Source organism: Pseudonaja textilis, chromosome 7 (assembly GCF_049901715.1).
Source record: "Pseudonaja textilis isolate UNSWEBS1 chromosome 7, rPseTex1.2, whole genome shotgun sequence".
Taxonomy (NCBI): domain Eukaryota; kingdom Metazoa; phylum Chordata; class Lepidosauria; order Squamata; family Elapidae; genus Pseudonaja; species Pseudonaja textilis.
In genome coordinates this window covers 28241908-28262812 of record NC_141996.1, presented here as the reverse complement: position 1 = coordinate 28262812, position 20905 = coordinate 28241908, and the positions used below count along the sequence as shown (strand labels likewise).

At 35.1% G+C, this 20905-nt stretch overlaps 1 protein-coding gene across 7 annotated transcripts in view; it reads right to left on the bottom strand.

Annotated features, from left to right (window-relative positions):
* Positions 1-20905, bottom strand: part of ZBTB20 (zinc finger and BTB domain containing 20) — a 489101-nt gene that overhangs the window by 124360 nt on the left and 343836 nt on the right. For all 7 annotated transcript variants that reach the window (XM_087937277.1, XM_087937279.1, XM_026708907.2 and 4 more), the window contains one exon: positions 20289-20354. The gene's annotated coding sequence lies outside the window, so the exon portion shown is untranslated. The remainder of the gene's footprint in view (positions 1-20288; positions 20355-20905) is intronic.

Below are 20905 nucleotides of genomic sequence, written 5' to 3'. Positions count from 1 at the left end.
ACACACTTTTGGCATGTAATGACAAAAAGGGTAGCCATCATTGGTCTATGTCATTCGTGCTTAGGTATTTTACAATTATGTAATTATTGCTGCTTAAGAATTTTCCAGTGACTAATCAATACTGGATGTGAAAATTAGAAACACAGACCATAACCTCTTTGGTAAGGTAGAAAAGAAATATTTTAAAGTCTACTTGATTCCTTTGGCACGAAACAATTAAAATTAAATCATATAAAATCACAAACATCCCATAAGGATTGCATCATCCTTTGTAGTTCAAGTCTGGAGGGAAGAATTAGGTTACCTTTTTAGTTAGTGGGACTTGAAGAATGTTGGTGTCTGCTCAATTGTATATGAAATGCTTAAATTACAGAAGACTGAGAGACCCTCAAAGAACTAGTCATATACAATAAAGAACTTTATAAGTAACAATCATTACCTTGAATTGCATCCAGAAGTCTACTAGTAACCTGTACAACTTCCATTCTGAAGCATGCTAATAACTGTCTCTGCTGCTATATTCTAAACCACCTGCATTGCTGAGATGCAGCTCTAAATAGGACAGAGTAAAATAGCTCAAATGTGACACATAACCCCCATGTGTTGGATCTTGATGACTAGGAGTGGATTGAAATTCCAAGCTTTGAAGTTTCACTGTCAACCTGGTGATGAAATCTAGCAACCTAAGAAGGGATGTGGCTCCTTAGCAGATAGCAGGATAGGCCAGTACCACAACAATAAAGTGCTGTTCTGTAGCACTAAATCTTAGCTAGAGAAGCTCATACCTGGTTATCTTCTTAACACATCTCTAAAAGTTATTAAACTCTTACCAAATATTGTACTGAAGAGATGTTTTGGAAATAAGATTTTCAGAGTTTTCAGAGTTAGATAAAGTGAAAGTGCACATAAGCTTACCAAATTCAATCTTCTTTCCTTCCTTCCTTCCTCCTTCTCTCCCTCCCTCATAAAACATCTCCTATTTCTTGATTTCTAAAAGCAAATTTATCAAGCATCAGTACATCTTACTTTACAGTGTCTGTTTAATATAACTTTTCATATTAATAAGAGAAAATATGAAATATATTTGAATTGGGCTATGCTATTGACAAAACTAATTAAATAACTGACAATTTACTATCTTAATGGAATGCTAAAGCTGTCATTCCAAACAAATTTTTAGTAGTGGAACAATATTATTACTAAGATTCCTGAAGATGATAAAAATATAGTGTATCTGATGGACACTACACTTTTCAGACTTGTCAAATTATTTCAAAACACTTCCTTTTTCTGTAACTTTCTTCCCTACTTACATGATAGAATAAATGACAGCCATCTTTGAAAAATAGTTTGAGAAGGATGCTAAAATGTTTTTTTTAATTTGTAGAAGGCAAATATTAATGAAATTAACGTAAGCTAAACCTAACCTAAGCTAAAATTCAAATTTCATTTATTTCATTATATTTATTTTATTTATTTATTAATAGCTTCAGAACTAGCTTGGTATTGGTAATACAGGAATATTACAAATATATCACATACAATTCTGCTCTTTTGATGTCATAAATGATTATTTATTCTCTGTTACTACCACATTGTCTCTACTGGTTTTTGCACAGTGCATCCTGTTATATAGCAATTCTATAAAGATTTCATTTGAACTATGTTCTAGACTATGAACTATGTTCAGCTATTTACTGAGGAGCCAAGGAATAAAGGAAAACTCAAAAAATAGTTAAGAAAAAAAAAGATGAAATATAACTGGAGGACTGAATCAGGATTATTTTTTTGAAGAAGAAAGGGCATTCTCAGTAACAGACACTTCCCTTGAAAATAATCTATTCTCTGAAGTCAAGATGGCCTACAACTGTTTACTTTTTAGTAAAGCAGACCAAAACCATCCTCTTCCTCAGGGCTTCGTAGGGTGGTTTAACAGATTTTTAAAATATTTGATGCTTTATTGATTTTTATTGATGTTTTAATATATGTAAGTTGTAACCACCTTAAGTTGTTTGAGTGGGTAGTATAAAATATTCCAGAAAATCAGAAATGACTATAAAGAGATTCCTTATTTTCTATTTTAAATGTGCCCATACCTATGGAAAATTAATAACAATCCAAAACCAGATATATTATGTATCAACATTAAGTTTGGTTTGGCCCACAATCTTACATTCAATTTGGATCTCAACAGCATAAATAGCACAGAATAAGCACTTTGTGGCTGCATAAATTAATGATTAATCATGCTTTGCAACCAGTAAGAAAATAAGAGAAAGGGATACTAGAAGTCCATCTATGTCAATTTAAAACAGAATGTTAAAAATAATCAAAACTAATTGTGGTGGAAACCAAGCCGAGGATTTCCACACTAAAGTCAACTTGAGATAAATATGTATGCAGTTACATAAACTGTATAGCTGAAACAAGATGGAATTGCTTCAAATTATATCAAAATCAAAATCAGAAAGAACCTTTGAGGCAACTTGGTGATTTTGTATAAACAAAATGGCACAGATAATGCCTGCCTATGCCTTCAGTAGCCTTGCTCTGTGGAAATTATCCACTTACTGCTGTTCAAAGGAAGCTGAAAAGAGAGATAGAAGTTTTGAAATATGAAACAAAATGACAACTAATTATTTAGGAACAATAAACACAAACTTGGAGAGAAGATTTTTTTTTTTTGCATTACACTACCAGTCATATGAAAAGAAGATACACTTGTGATATAAAACTACAAAATTGGATTTGTACAATATTTCTCAATGTTAGCAAATATAAGATGTGTGGACTTCACCTGCCAATATAGTTCAGGAAATTGAACTATGGAAATTGAAGTCCTTACGTAATAAAATTGTCAAGGCTGGAAAACACTGGATTTGAATATTCTGAACCATATTCAGCTATGAAGGAAAACACTTGAAAAACTGACATTAAAACTGACATTATTAATCCTAAAAACACTCCCAACAGCAAATATTCCTCTATCAAAATTTCCAAATATATCTAATACTATATAAATCTTACCTTAATTGATATAGTCATCCAAATAATTAAAAGAAATTGCATTCAGCTTCAGCAAAATCCTCTGGATACATGTAATTTTTCATCTAATTAACAAGATGGAATTATTTTTAACCTCTTATTGAATATTAGATACTTATTACCTATATAATAGTATGAAGATGAAGCAGTATACATTTATTTATATCCAAGACTGAACCCAGAGAGCAAGTTTGAAAGTAACAGAACTCTGATTGTAAGACTGGCTGCTATAGCTTTAAGAAAAACAAAGGAATGTAAAGTCCATCTTTAAATGGATGAAGGCACTGAACTGAAACATTCCTTGGATATCTCCACCTACAAAAAAGTCTAATTATGGTTTTCACAGAAATCAATGAAAGACAGATGCAATAAAAGCAGTTCTGTATCTTCAAACTGAACTCCAATTAACATCCATCAGGAATTTCCAGCTGTCTAAAAAGAATCGTCAATCAAGAGAAAGTCTCTATGCAAAGCACCTTTGAGAGAAGCATCAAAGACCTAGACGGAATTCTTGCAGAAACATCACATTCTCTGCTTCTGCAGGCAAGGAAGTTGGGGGTCGGGGAATAAAGGTTGCTTGAAGAAAATACAAGAAGGAGTTGTTTTTCTTTACTCAGAAGTCAATTTCCTACATTTGGTATAAGTATTTTGATTTAGCATAGTGACATGATAGTTGTTAATTATAATTTACAATGGCAGTGCTTGCAAGAAAAAAAGAAAGAAAGAAAACATACCCATAAAGGAATTTATTAGGAATTTCCTAATATCCTCTTTGACACTTTTAGTTTGCTGATTTTGTTATTCTTAGCAAAGGAGTAGCCATTGGCTCAACTGATATTTGAAAGCACTTGAAATAAATATTAAATGTAATGAAGTCTCTCAAGACATATTAAGGAAATAAAGCTCAACGCACCCCACCCCCCAAAAAAACATTCATCAACTCAAATAATCAATACTACAAAAAGGCATCAAACTTGATAAAAAGGAGGCAAACTTGATAAAAAGATAACCAGCAAGAATATTGGAAAAAGACCATGAAGGTTTGTTAGTTCTCATGCATCACAAAAATGGTATAAAAGGAACATATGAGAATGTATAAGATACATTACTATTATATAGCAGCAATAATATTCAAGTATTTTATACTGTTCATATTTTAAGTGATCTGAAATATCGCTATATAGAATGTACTGTAAAACCTTTTGGAATTTTAGAGTAATTTTCAGCTCAAATGCTGAGGAAATTAGCATTAAATATAAAAATACAGTAAAATGCAGATAAGATAAAAAATAAACATTTTAAAGTGCATTTAGAGAAAATATACATAGGGTGAATATTTGTCAAACATATTTTAAATAATATGCTGTTTGTTTTGTTGTTCTTTGTACCTTGAGGATATAGAAATGGAATATGACAAATACACTGTATAGACAAATCTACATCTAGTTTACCATCTTCCTCATTGCATTATCCTACAGTAGGAGATAACGTTTTTATATTAGAATAGCCACTGAAATTCGGGAAAAAGTCTAGCAAATAAATCCACCCCAGATCCTTTTAAGAAACTCATATAGGACATGACTTTCAAAACATGATATTTGAGGACAAAAATAAAATTAATGAAATTTGCTATTAAGTTTTCATAAAAACCAGGTAAATAGTAGAAGCACTTAAGATGAAAACTTTGTGCACACATTGTACCACTGAGTAGATTTGCTGATAGTTAATAAACACAATAATTGAAATTTTGCTTGTTATTTATTATTAATAATAAGCTAATTACTCTAAAGGTCCATATAAATTCATATAAATAGGTTACTAATGTGTGAAAATGACCCTGGGAGATGAATTAACTCATTAGTTGATTAGTTCTTATTAGTAATTATCCTTTCCTTTGAGAGTATAAAGATTCCCCATAAGTAAAATAGCATAGCCAACATAGTCTGATAATATTCTTAAAAGAATCATTTTTCAATTATGCCAAGAGATGTTCTGGCATGGCTTAGTAAGCTGAGTTTTCTTGGCTATACGATGTTGGGAGGAAGTGAAATCCATATCATTCAGAGAAAATTCTATATCTCAAATGGCATTTTTAAAAAATTAAATATTTTATCTAAAAAAATGGTGTCAATAAATATCTATAGGGAATAAGAACCATTCAAATCTTTGGTTAATGTTGCTAACCCTAACCTTAACTTGTTGATATATAGGCAATAATTTCCCAATTCTACCACTGTTATTAGCACCTATTAAGGGCTTATCCTATGTTGTGGTTAAAAACACAAATGTAATTTAGCTGGATACATGTAGAAAGGAATCATACTATGGTTTAGTACTTGAAATTATTATATATTATTTTTTTTTCATTTAAATACAAAACAGTTAAAATATATCACGAAGGATCATTTCCTTATATTTTTAGTTTCCCACACACGTTAATGTACAGGAAAAATTTACTTTAATGGACAAGAACAGTAACAACAACAAAAAGAAGAAAATAATAACTGACATAGGGAAAAAATTGTGTCAGTACACAATCCAATCTATCCTCAATGTAAAAATCATCTACTATATCATAAAACATAATGCATTTGTTCTGATTTACTCTTTTCTAGGACAGAACCCACTTCATTAAATGCATAAGTGATCAATAAACTGAATAGTTTATGCATCCTGAAAGAGTGAAGATAAAAAAGATGTAATTTTTTAAAAAGAAGTGAGCTATTTTTAGTATTAGTACACCACCTGAGCCTTTATATTGGTGTGTTTAATTTGCAAGTTGTTCAGAACAAACTAAAACAGGGTTTGGTTGCATTGGTGGCATATGAGCAAAATTTGCCCAAAAGTAAAAGACTGCCAGGCCTGTCCCAGCTTGGCATTTAGGAAAAAAAAGAACCTGGACCCCATTTGTAGTGAAAAGCTATACTTTTACTAAAAGCCAGATCTAAGGATTCCTGTGTAAACCCAGTAACTTTCTCATCTCCCACACCCTTGGTCATCTTGTTAGTGTCCAATAAAGTTCAAACCAGTTGTTTTGGTAACAGTTGTAAAGTTTACGCCTCTTTGGTGGCATCTGCATTCTGTTCCCATATCCGTGTCCTTGGACCATTGAACCATTGTCTCTGGTTGGCATTTCTGGCTCCTGTCATCTCCCTTCCCTATATCCTCCCATCCCCCCAACCCATAATTTATGGCAGGATGCCATCAAAGTGAAGCAGAGATGCAGCAGTGTGATGGTAGATGGAACAACTAGTAACCAACAACACTAGACTAAACAACTGCCTCGACCTCATCTTCTGCAATAGTTTGAATTTAATTTACGGAATACAAACTAAAGAACCCTTTTCCAGCAGTGACCACAATATGATTGACTTTTGTCTCAACATACGTCCACACAAAAACCACCACAATGATGTGATCCCCAATTATAATTTCAAAAAAGGCAACTATGATCTTATAAACAACGATCTCTCATCCCTTGATTGGCAATCTCTATTCACTGGATGCAATACTGTTGAAGACCATTACAACATATTTTTACTTGAAGTCAAAAGAGTCATCAAACTATATGTACCAATAACAACTCCCAAAACAAAACAAAAAAACAGATTGCCCATAACAATAAGGAAACTTCAATCCAAAAAGAGATCACTCCGCGGAAAAACAAATCTGGTCACGTTGCCAATTTCAAAAGCCGATACAAAAATTTATGCCACCAAATAAAGACCGAATGCACCAATTATCACATTAAACAAGAGGAAAACCTTCTAAGCACCAATTCCACCAGTGCTTTTTACAATTTTGCAAACAACAAACTAAAAGATTCAAGGTCCATCCCACCCCTGATAGGACCTAATGGTAAAGACTGCAACGATGACACCATTAAAGCCAACATCTTTAACACATTTTTTGGCTCAGTATTTGTAAACAGCAATGGATCATGCCCAGTATTTCCTAGCCGAACCACAGATAACTACAATGATCTAATACATATCGATTTTACAGAAGACAATATTGAAAAAGCACTATGCAATCTAAAACCATCTCTATCTATTGGACCGGATGGAATATGTGCCTATTTCTTAAAAAAGCTATCCACTGCCATAGCCAAACCTCTAAGCATAATCTTTGAAAAATCTTTCAGGACCAGTTCCTTGCCTAACCTATGGTCACAAGCCACAGTCATCCCCATCTTCAAAAAGGAGACCCTTGCCTAGTTGAAAATTACAGACCAATCTCCTTATGCTGCGTCACCTGTAAAGTCATGGAATCAATTATTAACCAATCCATCATCCTCCACTTAGAGACAAACAACCTACTCTCCAATAAACAATTTGGTTTCAGAAAAAAACTATCCTGTAATCTGCAACTCTTACACTGCAAAAACATATGGACTACACAACTTGATCAGGGCAAAACAATAGATGCAATCTACATAGACTTCTGTAAAGCCTTTGATTCAGTGGTACATGACAAACTACTCCTAAAAATAAAATCCTATGGTATCTCTGGACAACTGCATAACTGGATAGAAGCATTCCTGTCAAACAGACAACAAATGGTCAAAATTGGGAGTGTCCTATCAAATTCTGTACCTGTCAATAGTGGTGTCCCCCAAGGCAGTGTTCTAGGACCAACTCTCTTCATACTCTACATAAATGACCTCTGTGATCATATGAAGAGCAACTGCGTTCTTTTTGCTGATGATGTAAAGCTGTTCAATACCACAGACAATACTGCTACCCTTCAAAAAGATCTTGACTGTGTATCAGAATGGTCAAACAAATGGCAACTTCAAATCTCAACAAATAAATGCTCTGTCTTACATATTGGCAAAAAAATCCGAAAATAAAATACAAGCTGAATAGTCAAGATCTTGTTGATGATCCAAGCTCTGTAAAGGACCTTGGAATACTCACCTCTAATGATCTAAGTGCTATAGCCCACTGCAACTACATAGCCAAAAAGGCATTAAGAGTTGTTAACCTAATCTTACGTAGCTTTTTCTCTGGTAATATCACACTACTAACTAGAGCATACAAAACATTTGCTAGACCAATACTCGAATACAGCTCATCAGTCTGGAACCCACATTACGTATCTGATATTAGCACAATTGAGAAAGTCCAGAAATATTTCACAAGAAGAGTTCTCCACTCCTCTACTCGTTGTAGAATACCTTATGCCACCAGACTTGAAATTCTAGAACTAGAAAACCTTGAATTACGCCGTCTTCAGTCTGATTTAAGCATGGTATATAAAATCATACATTGCAATGTCCTACCTGTCAATGAATACTTCAGCCTCAACCATAACAACACAAGAGCACACAACAGATACAAACTCAAGGTTAACCGCACCAAGCTTGATTGCAGGAAATACGACTTCAGCAACAGAGTGGTCAATGTCTGGAATACTCTACCCGACTCTGTAGTTTCTTTGCCAAACCCCAAAAACTTTAACCTTAGACTGTCTATTATTGACCTCGCCCCTTTCCTAAGAGGTCTGTAGGGGGCGTGCATAAGCGCACCAACGTGCCTACTGTCCCTGTCCTATTGTTTCTTTTATTTTTCTTTTATTTTTCTTATATGTACCCATTTCATGTATTCATAACTATGTATACACTTATACTTATTATCTTGTAAACAATTGACAAATAAAATAAAATAAATAAAATAAAAAATAAATAAATAGATCTGACACAGGCATTCTGGGAATGTCACTTTTGTCATGGATACATTAAACCTGGTGATATACTCTGCTCCTTCTTTACCTTACTTAAAAGCATAATGTTAACACTTTAATAGACTAAAAACATGAAAGGCAGTGGAGATCAATGGAAAGTATACCTGTTGATCAACATATGGAAGACTGTAACTTAGAATGTAAGAAGAATATATATAAACATCAAAATTGGTTATTGAATTAATTTTAAAAATTATATACACTGGTTGCGAAATGAAGAGAAAAGGGACAGGTGCAAGAGATGTGAGTATGAGAGTACAGGTCCTGGGTTGAACACACTATTTATATTGTTAAGTGAGGCATCTGTTCAGTTAATTTTTGCAATCTTTCTTGCCCCAGTTGTTAAGTGAATCACTGCAGTTGTTAAGTTAGTAACATGGTTGTTAAGTGAATCTGGCTTCCCCATTGACTTTTCTTGACAGAAGGTTGCAAAAGGTGATCACATGACTCCATGACACTGCAACCATCATAAATATGAGTAAGTGGCCAAGCATCTAAATTTTTACCACGTGACCATGGGGATGTGATGATTGTATGTGTGAAAAACGCTCATAAGTCACTTTTTTCAGTGTCATTGTAACAGTCACTAAATGAACTGTGTTAAGTCAAGTTCTACCTGTATAGAAAAAGTGATTGGAAAGCTTGGGAAAAATGAATGAGTAACAGCAGTGATTGTTGCTAAGTATCTGCATAGAAAATGTCAGTTCTCTATACTATGAATATAACTATATCCACTGCAAAGGCATGAATGTAAAATCAAGGTAGATTTGATTGCTTATGATATAAGATGGACATAATTAGTGAGAATGAAAGGATGATGAGAAGTTTTCTTTTAAGAAATGGGGTAGGTCATTTTTTGGTAATGCCGTAAGTATATGGAAGAAAAGGAAAATAATGAAAAGAAGTTAATGAAAACTAAAAACAACAATAGAAAGAGTATGTAAGAGTCTTGCAAGAAAGGGTATTAATCTGAATAGAGAATTAAAAGATGTTATAGAAACTGCTTGGAAAGAAGTGAAAATAATTGTTTTCAAGTGCCATAGAAGTGGGTGAAAATTAAATTAACAGAAGCTAAGAAAAAGGAAAAAAATAAAGAGAATAAGGTTGAGAACACATAAAAGACAAAAAGTGAGGATGAGAAACAGATATTGCATAATGTATATAGAAAGAAAAATATTTTCAAAAATGTCAAAAACAACAAGGAACAGGCAGAGGAACAAAAGTAGATGTTGTGATAATTCATATTTTTCAAAAGAAATGAAAATGATTATATATAAAAGTATATTGGGCATTTTAGGACAAACACAAAAGTCTAAATGCAGCCAAAATGGATTATGTAATATATGGTATTGTGACACTAGAAAAGAGGATGTGTTGAAAGGAAGGGGAGACAAAGGAAGTCTTGTCTTGACTCCTGCAGCTTTCAGCCAGGGTGAAAAATGCATTATTAAAAATTACAGCCAAGAACTGGAAAAATATTTCTAAAATATATTCAGTATGGGTATTGTTTGACATTTAAACCATCGTTTCTATCACCATTTGTTTACTACCACATATTCTCTGTAAGCTTATATAATACTTGAGGAGAAAACCAGCGTTACTTATATTCTAGGTGGCATTCTGCTACATTTTGAGTGGGAAAAAGGCATTTTTTCGTCAAAAACCCCTCTGAATTTGAATCTAATTACTGATCACTTATGCTGGTATTATAAGTTAGAGTAGATTCTAGGATATAGTACAATCATAGTAGGTATTCTTAATATCAGAAAAAACAGAAAAATGTATAGGTAAGGTTTACTCAGAAATTGTAATGAAAGAGTTCTAATAGACATAAATGAGATTTAAAGAATATACAAATAGTATACTGAAACTTTACAAAGGGTTTTATATAATAAAACCAATTTAGAAAAAGGATATAGTTCTCCAAGCTGAATTAAATAGTAATGTATTTGAATGAATAGGGCCAGTGTTAAACAGAAAGGAACCAGCAGCAGATAAAATAACCATTAAAGTTTAAGAAATGTGTTGGTTAAACTTCTAACAGCTCTGTAATAACAAATATATAATCAAATAATATAGCCAGAAATTGGAAACAATATGTGAGTACAGCCATACCAAAGGAGGGAGATGGAGAGAATATGTGAATTTATTTATTCAATTGCTATAGCTGACCGTCTCAATCAATGACTCCAAAAGAATAAAACAATTAAAAGTCTGTAGAGACTGAGAATTTCTATAGATTTTTATCCCCAATTTGGGATGAACACTTTTTGAATGGTGTGGAAGTATAAATGGATCGCAGACTACAGGAAATAGAATCACTACTCGGGTGACCCTGAGGACACAGATAAGCCTCTAAGTGCTTCAACGACCCTCTAAAAGAAGGATTGTAAACTTGATTTCACTGAGTGCCGCTTCAAGGTTATGGCTGACCTCAGGGCCTGGGAGAGTGTGGCCAGGGTGGATGTGGCCAGCTTCCCTGCCTCCCATCTCCCTTCCTCCTTCCTTCCTCCCTCCTTCTCATGCCCTTCTCCTCCCTCCCTCCCTCCTTTTCTCCTTATTCCCATCTCCTTCCTTCCTTCCTCCTTCCACTCCCCTTCCTCCTTCTTTCCTCCTCATTCCCATCTCCTTCCTTCCTTCTTCTCCCTTCCTTCCCTTTCCTGGGGGTGAAGGAGATTCCCCCCATCCCAGCTTTTAAAAGTGGCCTTTATTAAGAGCCGGGAATGCCTGGTCAGATACCCTCTGCTTGTTTTTTCCCAAAAGAAAAAGAGAGAAATCACTGACCCAGGGTCAGCAACCTAACTTTTTAAGGATTTGAAAAACCGCTCTTTTAATTTTGGAGTCTTGCTGTTTGGGACAACCCCATCCCTCTTCCCAGCACCTCCTTTGTTTCCAAGAAAAAAAGAAACCAGAGGAAGGGAGAAGAAGAGGAAAAGAAAACACACACACACATGCACAGAGGGGAGATGAATCCAAAGTTGGAGAAGGGACCCTTAAAAGCCCAAGTGCCTCCTCCACTCCCACCGCCTTTTCTTCCAAAGGAAAAATCCCCCAGCCCAGAAAAATGCCTCCAAATCTGGAGAGTCGTGCTGCAAAGCAAGGAAAACGAGGAAAAAAAACCTAGCAACTTTAAAAACCCAAGTCTCCTTCTTCCCCACATGGCTGCTTCCGAACTAAAGGAGACAAGCAATTGAGCAGGGAAGCCAGAGTGGGAGAGATCAACTGCCAGCCGGGGCGATGGCAGTCTCGAGGATTTAGCTTTTGGCTCCCCTTTTTCTTCCTTGCTTCCTTTCCTGTGAGCAGCAGGTTTTGGTTTTCTGGGTCTGAGGTTTACTTTCCCTTTCTGGCTTTTCTCACTTCCCAACCAAGGAATGCTGCTTCTTTTGCTGTCTCCCCATAAAAAACCTTCACTTTCTTTCTCCTTTCTTCCTTCTCACCTTCCTTCTTTCCTTTTCGTCTTCCTTCCTTCCTTCCCTCCGTCCCACCTTCTCATTTCCATTTTATTCCTTTCTCTGTGCTCAGGAAGGGACGAGGAGAGGAGGAGAGATTGGCAGCACTGCCAGTGACTGTGTTTACTGCAGCTGTGGCTTTCCCACACCGATTGGGGTGGGAGTGGTCTCAGTGCAAGGGAAACCACATGGGCTGCAAGGCCAAGCCAGTGAGCAGGCCATGGAGGCGCTGGTGGTAGGTGCGGCGCTGATCCGTAACTGGATGGCCTGGAACATAGTGAGCCTCAGATCCGCGGGGCAGTCCTGGAACAAGCTAGGAGCCCTGCCACCTTGGCTCTGCCCCCTGGGAGTGCCTATAGGAGGCAGTGAGTGCCCAGGGGGCGGGCTGAGGCAGCAGAGCAGATCCTCACTGGCTGTCGGGTGGCCCTGCAGATCTAAAGCTGACTGCGTTGTGGCCCAGATGGTGGCCATCAAGTTATAGATTAACACCTGGCTGGCAGGGGCCAGGGCTGAAGTGCCGGGGGCTGGTCCTTTTCTGTTTCAAGGGCAGCCCTGCGGGCCAGATCTAGCCACATCACAGGCCAGACCCAGCCCAGGGGCCTTGAGCTTGACACCCTGTTCTAAAAGGATGCAAATGGGTAGCTGTCTGCAAGGAATATAAATCCTTCTATTCCCCGCTATCCTGTCAGAGCTGAAGAAGCTTCTTGGATGAGAAGCAAAATGTCTTCAAGGAAAAAAACAACTAAGTCCAGCTGCCTCCTGAAAAAGCACTTTGGGGACAATTACATTAAATTAAATACACTGAGTGAAATATGCCAAATGAACAGACAGATTTCAGAAAAGACAGCAGGACGTGAATTCACATAGCTAATTAAGATATATAATGAAAAAAATCAAGATAGTATAAAAAGAATTTACTTTTGTTGTATGGAAAATAGCAGGGCTGTAATTGTGCATATCATCAAAAACAGCTAATGGCTTAACACAGCCTATTCTTCTGAAGAATATTTACAATGAGCAAGAATGGTAAGAACTGAGTTTGGAAAAACAGAATGGTCTAGCATAACAGAGAAGGAATTCCCATATCTGCATCTATTTAACATGTAAAAAATAAAAGAGCTCATTATAAAAATAAATGTGTAAATTAATATTAAATATTAAGAGAAATTTAATGTAAAGCATGTTAAATGAATTTACAGTTGTTGACAAAGAAATTAAGGAGTGAACAGTTTCTTGTGCTCAAGAACAGATGTAGGTAGATTTCACTTAATGACTGGTCATTTAGCAACCATTCAAAGTTATAATTGACCTCACCCCAAAAGCATATGACCCATTTCTGGAGTTTTGAGGCAGCAGCCTCCATGGTCACATAATCACATTTTGTGCACTTGGCTACCAACTTTTTTAGACAGTGTTCCATCATCATAGGACTATGATTTATTACTCAGTTTTCAAATTTTACTATTCAAAACCAGTCTAGTCAAAAAGATCCTTAGGAATGAATGGACTTGCTTACAGCCACTGTATTTGTTTTATAACTGCTGCAATAAAAAGTAGTAAAATCATGTCATTCAGTAGGTGTCTACAGAGCAGGAAAGAACACACACACACACACACACACACACACACACACACACACAAAGAGAGAGAGAGAGAGTGTGTTCATTAGCCAGTGACGATAATGGTCTATGTACAATAATTTTTTCTACTGGGAAATAAATTGAGCATAAGCTGAAGAGCAAGGCTAACTAGGACTTTGTTCTTCCAATCAATAAGCTGTTATATCCATGAAAAGTAAATGCTGCTTAAATAACCTTCACTTACTTTTTACCCTATCGTATTTTGGTTTTATAATCTACATTCTTCCATAGGTATTCATTAAAAAACATATTTATTTGAAATTCAGTATTTTTGATGTCAAAAAGCTGCTATATTGTACTGAATGATGGAGAAAACTTTCCCAATTATTTCTGTGGATATTTGTTATCTGGGTAAACAGTGACATTTCATGTTTGGGTCTTTTAGGAGTAAGAATTTCCTACTTATTATGTTTCAAGTTCGTTTGTAGGTAATGTTACACAACCCCTCCCCCATTTACATTACATACTTTCCATTATAAACCATTAAAATATCAGAAAATAAAACTCTGTAGGACTCTTTTTTATTCACATCCTTCTGAAAGAGAAATTGTTTCAAGGATAGAGAAGCATAAGTTCCAAGTAAAATCAGAGAAGCTATATACTGTATGTTTCCTCAATTTTCATATACTGTAGTATGTTTTATCATATAAGCCTGCTCCTTTATTCAGAACACTCACCACAAATGTGAATATGTGATTTGTGATTCAGGAATTGAAAATCATTTCTACTATGTGTGATACTCATTTGTGTATGTGTCATCAGCAGCAGCCAACCGCCTATCACTTCTTATACTTATTTGCATTAAAAAGTAACTGCTTTGCATTCAATGCTGCTAAATCGAAAAGTTGCTTAGCAACTAACTGGCCCTCACATCAGATAAATCTACTCTCAACAGATGCTGCAGCCTTTGACCTGCTATGAAGTACTCAAGAAAGCACCAAAGGGTAAAGCAGCAGTATAAAATAGTCTTATATTAAGAAATTAATATATTGAGAAGCCACCAAAGCAAATTATTTTGAATAAATGCACATTAAAAACAGAAGAAATATAGTTGCTGGCTGGATACATTTCAGCGAATATGTTAGATTTCACACCTATTACTAGTGAATATAAAAACAAAAAAATATATATGATCAAGGACCCTTTTGATCAGTATCTTAATTTTCTTAAGAGGCGAGGAAAAGAATGACTGCTTCTTGAAATATCCAAAAGCTATTATACCTCTCCAATTGCTCTGATTTCAAATTGAAATTCAAACTGGGTTCAAAGACATAATGAGATTATCCATATGATACAGCAATGGAATGTTTTACATGGACATATATCTGTCTTCAATGATCTGTTTGCTATTCACCATTTATATTCCCCCCCCCCCCAATGTTTTGGAATGACCATGATGATCTATCAATTTTAATAAACCTTATTATTTAGATTTGAGGTTGATTTATGAATTATCATGACTAAATAACATGATAACATTATCAAATGTCAACATAAATGGATCTATTATGAAAACGTAAGGGACAGCATTAACTAAACATGGAGACCCTGCTTTTAATCCTGGGATTACTTATAACAAACCCATGACTATTAGAAATAAAGAACCCTATTAGTACTGAAGTATTTGGATGGAGTTGATGAAACAGTTGTTGAGACACTGAAATGCAACTCTGTCCTTTATAATGTTGCACTACAAGTCTAAAACAGATCTTTTTTGTGACTTCATGAGGTACATGAAGCATTTCGTCATTCTGGTCTTTTGTAACAGGACCATTCCTGAGGGGATGGGGTGCCACTTAAATGCTGCTTTTTAGTGAGTATTAAACCAACAAAAAAGTCCTCTGCAAACAAACAAATCTCTCAAAATAGATAGATGATAGCATCCTTCATGCCAACTGTTGATTCCAAGCCATCTTTAAAAAGATAAAACCCCTGAGATGAGCTATTTTTTTAGAGACTACAAGGTCAAGACTATGCTGTTTTCTAAAAAACAATATGGAAATAGTTTGCCTGCTGTCTTCTGCTGTCTTTTTTTTTTAAAGTTCCTAAATCTAGCATACATATTTGGTATTTTCTGATGGTTTTGGGAAAGCAGCATCAAATAGAAGTTTGGTAAGATAGCTGACAAACCTTTGGAACTGATTAGTAGCATTTAAGGAGGCTTATTTGAATAATTGGACAGGGTATATATTATTTTGGTCAAGTAATATATGTGCCTACTTGTTTGTTGATCATACAATTTGAAGAGGAGGCTTATTGTTTCAACTGACTCCTTGCCAAGTAACTAGCCAGTTGATAGAGATTTTACATAGATAGATTTGTGTAAAGTGTTGGTGTAAGACAGTATGAGCTATCTAGATAAACTACTATACTGCAGTGAGGATGAACTAATAAATGTGATACATGCTAATAATGCTGGGAAATAAAAAGGATCAGACCTAGAAGCTATTTTGCTAGGTAGCAGAATGAAGTCCACTTCTCAGAAAGGTTACCTGTTCCATGTAGACGGCTATCCAGTCTGACAGAACTGATTATGACCTCAGTGGTTGAGATGATAGTAAGTAGAGTTAGATATATTTTGATTCACATTTCAATTCTTACTATGTTACAGAGCACCTAATTATGACATCGAACATGTAAACAAGCTAAATTCACTACTAACATGGGCAACTTCCTGCCCACACACTTTTATCTTTCCTGGTGACTTCAATCTACCTCATATTAACTGGACCCTAAACGAATGTACAACTGAACCCATACATGCAACCTTCTACAATGCTGTTACAAATCTGGAACTGGAACAACTGGTAACCAACAATACTAGACTTAACAACTGCCTCGATCTCATCTTCTGCAATAGTTTGAATTTAATTTATGGAATACAAATTAAAGAACCCTTTTCCGACAGTGACCACAATATGATTGACTTTTGTCTCAACATACGCCCACACAAAAATCATCACAATGACGTAACTTCAATTATAACTTCAAAAAAGGCAGCTATGATCTTATAGACAACGATCTCTCATCCCTTGATTGGCAATCTCTATTCACTGGATGTAATACTGTTGAAGACCATTACAACATATTTTTACTTGATGTCAAAAGAGTCATCAAACTATATGTACCAACAGCAACTCCCAAAACAAAAACAAAAAACAGATTATCCATAACAATAAGGAAACTTCAATCCAAAAAGAGATCACTCTGGCAGAAAAACAAATCTGGTCACGTTGCCATCTTCAAAACCCGATACAAAAATTTATGCCACCAGATAAAGACTGAATGCACCAATTATCACATTAAACAAGAGGAAAACCTTCTATGCACCAATTCCACCCGCGCTTTTTACAATTTTGTAAACAACAAACTAAAAGACTCAAGGTCCATCCCACCCCTGATAGGACCTAATGGTAAAGACTGCAACGATGACACCATTAAAGCCAACATCTTTAACACATTCTTTGGCTCAGTATTTGTAAACAGCAATGGATCAGGCCCAGTATTTCCTAGCCGAACCACAGAAAACTACAACGATCTAATACATATCGATTTTACAGAACACAATGTTGAAAAAGCACTACGCAATCTAAAACCATCTCTATCTATTGGACCGGACAGAATATGTGCCTACTTCTTAAAAAAGCTATCCACTGCCATAGCTGAACCTCTAAGCATAATCTTTGAAAAATCTTTCAGGACCAGCTCCTTGTCAAAACTATGGTCACAAGCCACGGTCATCCCCATCTTCAAAAAGGGAGACCCCAGCCTAGTTGAAAATTACAGACCAATTTCCTTATGCTGCATCACCTGTAAAGTCATGGAATCAATTATTAACCAATCCATTATCCTCCACTTAGAGACAAACAACCTACTCTCTAATGAACAATTTGGTTTCAGAAAAAAACTATTCTGTAATCTGCAACTCTTACACTGCAAAAAGATATGGACTACACAACTCGATCAGGGCAAAACAATAGATGCAATCTACACAGACTTCCATAAAGCCTTTGATTCAGTGGTACACGATAAACTACTCCTAAAACTAAAATATTATGGTATCTCTGGACACCTGCATAACTGGATAGAAGCATTCCTGTCAAACAGACAACAAATGGTCAAAATTGGGAGTGTCCTATCAAATTCTGTACCTGTCAATAGTGGTGTCCCCCAAGGTAGTGTTCTAGGACCAACTCTCTTCATACTCTACATAAATGACCTCTGTGATCATATTAAGAGCAACTGCATTCTCTTTGCTGATGATGTAAAGCTGTTCAATACCACAGACAATACTGCTACCCTTCAAAAAGATCTTGACTATGTATCAGAATGGTCAAACAAATGGCAATTTCAAATCTCAACAAATAAATGCTCTGTCTTACATATTGGCAAAAACAATCAGAAAATAAAATACAAGCTGAATAGTCAAGACCTTGTTGATGATCCAAGCTCTGTAAAGGACCTTGGAATACTCATCTCTAATGATCTAAGTGCTATAGCCCACTGTAACTACATAGCCAAAAAGGCATTAAGAGTTGTTAACCTAATCCTACATAGCTTTTTCTCTGGTAATATTACACTACTATCTAAAGCATACAAAACATTTGCTAGACCAATACTCATATACAGCTCATCCACATTACGTATCTGATATTAGCACAGTTGAGAAAGTCCAGAAATATTTTACAAGAAGAATTCTCCACTCCTCTATTTGTTGTAGAATACCTTATGCCACCAGACTTGAAATTCTAGACCTAGAAAACCTTGAATTATGCTGTCTTCGGTCTGATCTAAGTATGGTATATAAAATCATACATTGCAATGACTTACCTGTCAATGAATACTTCAGCTTCAACCATAACAACACAAAAGCATACAATAGATACAAACTCAAGGTAAACTGCACCAAACTTGATTGCAGGAAATATGACTTCAGCAACAGAGTGGTCAATGTCTGGAATACTCTAGCTGACTCTGTGGTTTCTTCCCCAAACCCTAGAAACTTTAACCTTAGACTGTCTACTATTGATCTCACCCCTTTCCTAAGAGGTCTGAAGGGGGTGTGCATAAGCGCACCAACTTGCCTACCATCCCTGTCCTATTGTTCCTTTTATTTTTCTTATATGTACCCATGTCATGTATTGATAACTATGTATATACTTGTACTTATTATCTTGTAAGCGATTGACAAATCAAAATAAATAAATAATAAATAAATAAAATAATTTTTTAGGCACTGGAGAACATTTTTCTATAATACAAACTCTCTGAATGAGAGAATTGGCCTTGAATCAAAATGGAAACATGGTATCTAATTAAAAATAAGTATTTCAACTGACATCTGGGTAAAAACTAATAGGTACTAGGGAGCATCTGGTTTCAAAGGGTGTAAATATTTCAGAGATACTATGTGGGATAGGATGAAATTTGTCAATAGATTCATCGATGACCAGGTCATTCAGGAGAGAAGAGTGCCATGAACAGGATGGGGGTAAGATTAAGCTGAGAAGGAAAATACAAACTTGCTAGACCTTGGTTTGATGGAGCAGAGGTATTTATATGTTCATCTAAATACTATTTTGGCCTAGCCTTTCTTAACTTCCAAGCATTGGCCAAATATGGTTGCTGATCTACCCTTTAAAAACTATCTAAGCCTGTGCATGTGTTATCATATTTTGTGAAAGCAATTTCCATAAATTACCTGAATATATTACAAAGAACCATTTTTATGCATCCTAAATCTCCTCCCAAAGAGGTTATCTACATATTTCTAGGTGGTAGGTGTTATATGAGAGAGAACTTGTGTCCTTTTTCCATACTTTGCATAATTTTAAGAGTTTCATAATACTAAATACCCTAAACCAGCTGACCATTAGGACAAAGTAACAATACTATCTACTGTCAGGCTTGCTTATTCAGAATAGAAATTTATTAGATTAACACATTAACATGTTAGATGCAAAGATACTAATTTTTTGTAAATAAGACTTAAGTCAATCACAGGATCAATGTGTAAGTTTAAAAATGTATTATCTAGTCTCCATTTGTGGACCTTTTCATATTTAAGAAAAGAGGATATAATAATCATTATCAGTTCAAGAAAAGTTGGATCTGCTACAATAGATATTATAAAATGTAGCTTTTTAGAGGCACTTTGTATTTTACAATATATACACTGGTCAAGAAAATAGCCAAGAAAAACAAACAATTTTAAAATAATTTATAGCATATTTTTGACAAAGAATTTAAGAAACTCAAGGTTACTAAGCTTGTTTCATAGTTTCCAAAGGCTGATTCTTGCAACATAGACATAAGGATTACTGAATAGCCAAGGATAACTCAACATTTTCAAAGCAGAGATTATAGGAAATCGACCTGGGTTTTCTTTCTGACTACATACATGACTTACCTTACTGCAGATAAAGCTCTGGTGTTTGTTTCTACGTAGCTCAGAAATGTTTGCTGTTTTCTGGAACTGAAAAAGTTAAAAAGAAACTGTGATGATCAGGAAACTTTAGTAGAAGTCACTTGTCAAAATTATGAAACAGAAGAAGCTTTTATAGAATCTGCTTATAACAAAAAAAAGTTTAACATAATATATAAAAGTGCAAAGTGTCTTTTGTCGTTGCTTAGGAGGAAAAAAAAGCACTATGATTTATTTAGATACTAAGTGTAAGACACATTAGACAATCTCCTTGGGATAGTTCATAAAAATATATTTTTGTTCAGATATAGGGAATCTGGTAAATCCCAATTCTTACTAGATCCTTAATAAAATACCTGTCAATTCTGAAATCTGCCATCCTTACAGGGTTGTTGTTTTAGGATCTGTAGTAACTACAGAGATACATGTGCCCAGACATGAAAATAAAACTCTAATTTTATTATTTATTAACTTTATCTTGCCTGTTACTACCTTCAAATTTAGTTGTGAAAATTATCTTGTTTTAAATATAATAAATATATTGTACATATAAATAATCTTATTTTCTTTAAATAATTCAGATCATAATCTGCCTGATTACT